The 7970-nt window shown below is 31.8% G+C and overlaps 1 protein-coding gene across 2 annotated transcripts in view; it reads left to right on the top strand.

Moving 5' to 3' along the window:
* Positions 1 to 1625: 1625 nt before the first annotated feature.
* The window catches only part of LOC117181625 (mucin-17), a 336845-nt gene continuing 330500 nt past the window's right edge, over positions 1626 to 7970 (top strand). For both annotated transcript variants that reach the window (XM_033374498.1, XM_033374499.1), the window contains exon 1: positions 1626 to 2402. The gene's annotated coding sequence lies outside the window, so the exon portion shown is untranslated. The remainder of the gene's footprint in view (positions 2403 to 7970) is intronic.

Below are 7970 nucleotides of genomic sequence, written 5' to 3'. Positions count from 1 at the left end.
TGTTCAACTAACAAACTTAATTTTCAATAAATTAGTTCAACTTTGAAGCCAAAAAGACAAATTTACAATGAAGAAGACTAATTTTATATTATGAGAGACAAATTAAATACAAAATAAATACATTTTTAACCAAATAGATCAATTTTAAACTAAAGAGATCAGTTTTTAACCTATAATGGTATAGTTAAAATCTAGGTTAAAACTTCAATTAAATATATGGATGCTTAACTATATAAGAAAATGAATTTTTAATGAATTAGTTAAAGTTTTAAGAAAAAAAGTCATATATTCAATCAAGAAAATTCATTTCATAAGAAAATAGACGAATTTATAACAATATAAATAAATTTATAAAAAAATTGATGAATTTTCAACCCATAATGGTATAGTTAAATTTTGTAGTTAAAACAATTATTTTTAACCTAAAATATGAATTTTTATCAAAGAAGATCATTTTCCTACCAAAGAAATGGATCTGCAACAATAAAATGACTTGTTGACAAATTAGTTAAGCTTTGATCCAAGCAGTCAATTTTTCAAACAAAAATATTTATTTTGTATAAAAAAGATGAGTTTACAACTAATTTAATAAATTTGCAACAAACTTAATGAATTGTCAACTAAAAATGACTGATTTTCCACTGAAAATGCCATAGTTAAATTTTCAATTAAAAATATTAACTTGCAACCAATAAAGAACGAATTTTATATAAAATAGTTCAATCTTCAACCAATGAAATGATTTTTTAACAAATTAGTTTAAATTTCAGCCAATCAGTGAATTTTCAAGGAAAAAAGATGATTTCTCAACGAAAAGTTTAATAGTTGAATTCCCCATAAAGAAATTTGAATTAAAAACGATCAATTTGCTACCAAAAATAGAAAAGGTAAATTTTCAGTTCAAAAGATAATTTTCAACCGAAAAGAATAAATTTTTCAACAAAATAGTTCAATCTTCACAAATAAAATGAATTTTTAACAAAGTATTTCAACTTTCAACTAAGCAATCAATTTCTTAATCAAAAAGATCTATTTTCAGCCAATAATGGAATAGTTAAATTTATAGTTAAACCTTCAACCAAATAGTTGAATTTTCAACGAAAAAAGATGATTTCTCAATGAAAAGTGTAACAGTTGAATTTTCAATTAAAAACGATCAATTGGCAACAAGAATCCCTCCTTCCTACGTTACAAAACCTGTCCAGGTCCACCTTACCCTCTGACACTATGACGTAGATTTTAAGCTCCTCCTTATGGCATACGAACTTTCAAGTCGTAGCATGTCAAACACTGCTTTAAAAAGAAGAAACTCAAAAAAGAATATTTTCAAAAAAATTTTTAAGGCTTTTTTATCAATAAGAAACAAAAACCGCGGTGTGAAAATTCAAAAAAGAAGTTTTTTCGTAATATTCGTGACTCGAGCGAGGCGGGAATCAGTGACGGGCCGCGTTTTCAGGGGCTTTCCGATAAATGACCTCGGTGCGGAAAGTTTCCCGCCGTGCGGGGGACGCTGGAGTGGAGGGGGTGGTCGAAGTGGTGGGGATAGAGGCGCGCGCGCTATCGGAGTCGTCGTTGAAGCGCTGCGCGCTTGCGGCTCTCAGTTCGAGTCGGACCTCTCTCGAGGAAATTCCGCGTCGCTCCTCTTCGTTCCTTGTTCATCAAGTGTTGCTACTTTGCGTTTTCCCATCATCAGCGCGCAACTTTGAGATCAACCAAGCCGCCTGAGGTCCGTCTTCGTGTGTTTTCCCAGATAACTTGATTTCGTCGAGTCTTTCACGTAAAAATCGAGTGTTTATTCCCAAAAATCGTGCTCGCGAGGTGAAGAGAGCAAGAAACGCTGCCACTTTCGTCAGGGCGCGCCGATATCTTCGTCGGCGGTGCACACCTGTGGTGCAAAGAGAGTCGGTTAAGTGTGTCCGCGGTGAAAAGTAGGTTACCACGGCCCGTGTCCTTGGCTCCGGTGCCTGATACGACTCACAGAGCGCGTTACGCTGAGAACGCGCTTCTCGGCCCAGTTTATTCGTCGCGCACTTTTACGTAACGCGGGACGAGGAAAAAGAATTTTTTCGAAAAATTTGCTGTTCTTGTGTTATTTCGATCCGAATTAGGAGATCAGAGATAAAAAAATGAGTGTCGAGATAATGTGCGGGTCGTGGTGATACTTTCCGGCGGAGACTGTTGGTTCTCAACCGGCTGTGATTTTCATTTTGGTTTAAAAGTGGAGGAAACGAGGTGCGTCGTATAAGTTAAAGATTCGTTGAGGATGATCTCATAAGTGTTTTCTTAAAGGTAGTGTTTTGTTGAAAGTGATACAGAAGTGTAATTAGTGCCCCTTATTTGGATTAATTTGGATTTAATGCAAGCACCAGCCAGAGAAACAGCAACCGAAATCGTCTTTTAAGGTAAGATTCGAGTTTATTTGGAATTGGAGTAGACAAGGGAAGTGATACAGAAATTTGGAGCGAAATTGACATCTGACAGGAAAAAGAGTTTAAAAAATCATCCCGTGATACTGATTGTTAAATAATCAAGTTAATCTTTCCTATATTAATTGAACATTATTATAATTTCTAAAGAGAATATATCATTTAGTTAACGTTGCATTGTCTGACAGTGACTGCTCATGTCTGGAGATGGCCAGATACGTGAGATGTCTTATCCATTTTGAATCAATCAAATTTAAAATCTTTTTATTCTATTGTTTTCGAAACTGTTCTTTGTCCGGGATAATTATTAACTCCGCAGTTGTGATTTGCATAGTGCTTTTTTACAATATAAAAAACCATCTCCTGTAATAAAAGATCCGACTGCATTTTGTTTGTAATGAAGAAATTCCTACTTTGTTTGGCTTCATGTTCCGCAATAGAATTTCCATTCAAGAGGGCCGGGCTATTGCTTTTCCAAGTTCAAGCGAGTTTTATCAACTTTTCATTTTCATTACCACTCCGGAATTCAAAATAGTTTTGAATATTTCCGTTTTGTAGATACATATTTCCAGTAGACGTGTATCATTAAACTTTTACGACAGTTTATTTTTAGAGTCGTTTTTTTTTTAGAAGCGAAGTATTCTATTTTCCCTAATACGAACAATTTTATTTTGCCTGCTTTAATTATAGAATACTTTAAAACTCAAGGTGGATAAGTCTTTTTCTGAAGTCGAGCAAAAAACTAGATTGCCCCGTGCTCTCGTCCCAATGGATTCTCGATTACAAACACAATTATCGCGGATGTCGTACTTCAGCCAGTCGTTCTTTCCATTCGATGATCGCACTCAATTTTCAGAGGATTATAATAATAAAAAAACTTCTCAAAAAGACGAAGTATGAGTGACCCAGAAACTATTTTTGAACAATTTTCCATGAATAGAAAGTTTCAATCAATTTAGAAAGGATTTTATCGGGCATTTCCTGACATGATGACTTTTAGTCGCAATCTTTATTTTTCTGAATTTTCAATGACATTTTTATTTGCCGTCACCACTATTTTCTATCATACTTATTTCGGAAGTGTCGCTACGAGTCTTCGCCTACGGCACGTGTACCAAAAATTCCAGCAATATGTACGAAAATTTCGGTTAAAATGATCGAAATTGCGATAGACGTATCCACGACCATTTTTTTCTGCTAATTTTCATTTAGTATAATTTCTATTTTTCCGATTTTTTAGTTCACACGAATTTCTGTTTAACATATTTCACATTCGTCTGAATGTGAATTTCTTTGAATGCTGAGAGGAAAACAATAGACCAAATGCATGCAGTTTGGTTAATTCTTGCACCATTTTGCTAATATCTTCGTAAACACTGATTTTTCTGTATAAGTGTATTTATTTGAACAGTTGCTTGAATTTTTATGGGCTATTTATTGAAATAATAAAATGATAATAATTATTATTCGTTACGAAGATATTAGAAAAATAAAGTTTTGATCCATGCATTTGGTTCATTTATTTCCCTTAGCACTCAACGAAGTGAATATATCTAGTGTTTGAAGTGAAAATCCCTAATTCGGGAAAATTGAATTTGCGGAATATTCATGCGCTTCGTCATAATTGTTGAAACCTTAATATGCTTGAAGTCTTGAACGTTCAAACAAACGACAATTTTTACTGATGACTTTGTAAACCAAAAAAGTGCTAACATGTTTGTTTATTTATATTGGAAATGATTTATTATTGGATTATGTCTCTTTTTGTAAGTTTTATTTAATTGTTTTGGTTGTTGAAATTACAGATGTCCAATTTCGTCACATCTTTAAGGTCCCTTTAAATTTTCAACAATTTCTCAAATTGTAATTCATTTTATCTATGTTTTGTAATATGAATGAATATTTTAGCACTGTTTCTAGTTTACAATTTTTAATCAATTTAAGGTTCCTTAAAATCATTTGTTCCTTTAAAACGATTGAGCTCCTTGGAAGACTTCTTTGCAAATATTTCGAAATTTAGTGAAATTATTTGAAATCTTATGAAATATCTTCAAAGCTTTGATATTCCTTTAAAATCCTCTGATAAAACTCCTTTAAGTCCATTATTGTTCATATATGTAGTAAGCAAATATTATGTACCCCTCTTCCTCCGGGATTTGAAATTGGGCTAGAAATACTTTCTTCTTATAGTTGAGGGACATAATTTAATCAAATTAACTTGATGCTTTTGTAGGGGTATTGTAATAATTATTTACAAAGCACAGCAATTTAGAAGCAAATAGCGCCCCAGTAACCTTATTACTCGCTGTATCGGTCTTCCTCTAGTTTACCGAAACATCCTCGTATGCACAAAAGCGACCACAGCTTGGCAATGTTTGTGTGTTACTACAAATCTCGAAACGAGGCCGAAACATTTTCTGTCATGGCGTCGAGCTTTTGAAGATTTTTAAAATTTAACAATTAGCATTTAAGTTTCAAGACTTCCAAATTATTAAATTTTTTCGAAAGTGTACAAATGCATTGTATTAGAAGGCCTTGCTTGCAGTCAGGTTATGTGTACTTTTTACTTTTTGGACTATTTTGTTTAAAAATTATTATTCCGCAGGAAATAAAGTGGGATTTTAAAAAAAAACTTGTACACCAGAGTTATTGGGATAAAAACTACTCGTCGAGTCGCACGTGTCTCTCTCTTGTTCCTATAAAGTTCTCTTTTATCAGTGTATCACTGTTCGCAGAGATATAAATATCGCTTTCTTCAAACATGATTTTAATAAAATGAAACTCGCTTTTTTCAATTTGAATTGCGATGTATCATTTTTATTTAATTATCCATAATTATCGATTAGGGCGGATTGGGTTTATCAGAAATAAGCAGCAAAATAATGATTTTACTGATTGTGAGATATGCATAATAATAACAGTGAATACAGATCATTTCAATTCAGTCAAACATGCCTTTGTGATAAGATTTCATGGCACCGAATTGATTCATGACGTGATGAGGTGTTTATTTTTAGTCCCGTTATTAACGTGCAAAAGATTGGAGTGCAAAAGACTCCAATCGTCTCGGATCGTACGACTTTTATTGAAAAATTTGCGACTAATTGGCTAATTACGAACACTGCGTCAATTTAGCTGAGAATCTGAAAAATATAATCATTTCTCTTTAAATCTTTATTCTGTGTAAACATATTTGATCAATAGTGTTTGAAATTGGACAATAATTTCTAATTTGGGGAATCCGCATTGAAAGTTTTTTTTTTTTTTTTTTAAATTTCAGGCCTTAACAGTTGGATGTTCTTCAGTCGAAAATGTTTTAAATGATTTAATTTAAAATGAAATTACAGTCTTCCCACATTCCCTCTTTCCCCCCTTTACCCTACTGTTATTTTTATAGTTTACAAAGTCATCAGTAAAAGAATTCGTTCATTTGAACGTTCAAAACTTCTGGCACATTTCTTTCCCCTGTTTTCAAAAAAAGTAAATATTAAATATATAAATATATTCAATAGAATAAGTATATATAATAAAAAATTAAATAAACAAATGAACGAATTTTTTACTGATGACTTTGTAATCCAAAAAAACTGCTAAATGTTGGTTTATTTATATTGAGAATAATTTATTATTGGAACAGAATTATAAAGCATATTTCAAATTACAGTTGGAACAATATTTATGGGAAAAATAGAAATTTGGAAAAATATTTCGTTCATTTGAACGTTCGTAACTTCAGGTACATGTTCCGAACGTTTAAATGAACGAATTTTTTCACTGACGACTTTGTAGACCAGAAAAAGTTCTCAAATGTTTGTTCACTTATATTGGAAATAACTTAATATTAAAACATATTTATAATCCATATTTTAAATTGCAGTTAGAACAGTATATTCACAAAGCCATTAATACAAATTTGATTAATTTTAACGTTCAGAACTTTAGGTACTTAATATTTCAAACAAATATTTGATTGAATATCCTTTAAGCTGAATGTCTATTGTTAAAAAATCGATTTAAGTTTACAGTTTATTTTTATAGTGCAACAAATATTTGACAATCCGAGCTCTGTCCGAACACTTTTTTAGAAAAATAGATTTCGTTCATTTTAGCGTCCAAAACTTTAGGTGCATTCAATTTTAATTAATGAAAAGAAGGGAAATGACGTAAAATGGAATATTGAGTTAAAAAGAATAATAAAAAAAGAAAATACTGAAGGACATAACGTTGTAATCTGAATAAGTGAGGTAGCAAAGTGCTGGTAAAATAATTACGCTTTGATGAATAAAGGACGAGAGAGAATCGGAGTGAACGTTTGTAAAATAATAATCTCCCCTTGTGTATCATCTCCCACTCATTGGGCAACAACTCTGTTTTATCATTGAACAATGCTCTTGAAGAGCGACGAGATGATCGTGCCGACGCATTTCGTCTCATGTAATGGATTAAAGGCAGACAACCGGAAAGCTTCAGTCCCCCTCACGCCCCAGTCCTCATCAGGTGGTTGGTTCTTGGAACGATTAGTGAGCAGGTAGTCGCGAATCATAGCCACTCTTTGGCTTCTCATATTTTCTAAATCATTAAATTGACCAAACTAAATAATCGTGCATTTGTCATAAATATAATTCTCAGGTAGTGTAGACTTGTCAGCTAATTTGCTTCAGTATCGTTTTCGGCTAAAAGTTTAGTAAAGTGTTAAGGAAACTGCTAATGTGAAGAGTGAAATATCACTAATAACTAGTAGTAAAACAATCAGTAATATCGTACACTAAAAAATTATGATTTAACAATAAAATTAACGTTATTTTATTAGGGTAAAATTAAACGGTTGTGGGCTGCCGAGGAGTCAGAGGTACACGTGAATTTGCAATTAAAATAATTACTAATTGCAAAATGAACAACTTAATCAAGCCAAACGAACATAATTTTATTGGATTAACAAAAAAATTGTTATTTCATACGTACTTACATTGAAAAATGTTTACTTTCTTACAGAATTTGCTGTTTAAATTATGAAAACAAATTCGGTGCAAAGACATCATGGAACCAACATATTATTGACAAAGAATGTGGATTCTGAAGATATGTGAAATTGATGCTTCAGTTATGTTTTGTCAATGAATGAAGTAATTTGCTTAATCAACTGTTTTGTTGAAAATTTAATTATTTTGTTAAATATTGAACTTTTTTTTTAAACAGTCATCTTTTGTAGTTGAAAATTCAACTATTTTTGTCAGGCTTCAACAAATCATCGTGTTAGTTGAAAATTTATCTCTTGGGTTTGGTTAAAAGTGTATGTATTTTGTTGAAAATTAATTTTTTCTACAAAATTAATCTTCATGATAGAAGGTTAATATTTTTTATATGAAAATTCAACTGTTTGGTTCAAAATTCATGTATGTTTTCGAAAATTTTAGTTTCAGTAGAAGATTAATCTTCTTATTTGAAAAATTCGCCTTTGTAGATTGAAAGTTTAACCAAAGGACTACCCATTAAGTAATCGGGTTATAATGCAAATATTTTTAAATTTAAAATTGGAACATTTGC

Source organism: Belonocnema kinseyi, chromosome 10 (assembly GCF_010883055.1).
Source record: "Belonocnema kinseyi isolate 2016_QV_RU_SX_M_011 chromosome 10, B_treatae_v1, whole genome shotgun sequence".
NCBI lineage: Eukaryota > Metazoa > Arthropoda > Insecta > Hymenoptera > Cynipidae > Belonocnema > Belonocnema kinseyi.
Note: the sequence above shows the minus strand (reverse complement) of the source record. Positions and strands in the feature narration are given on the sequence as shown.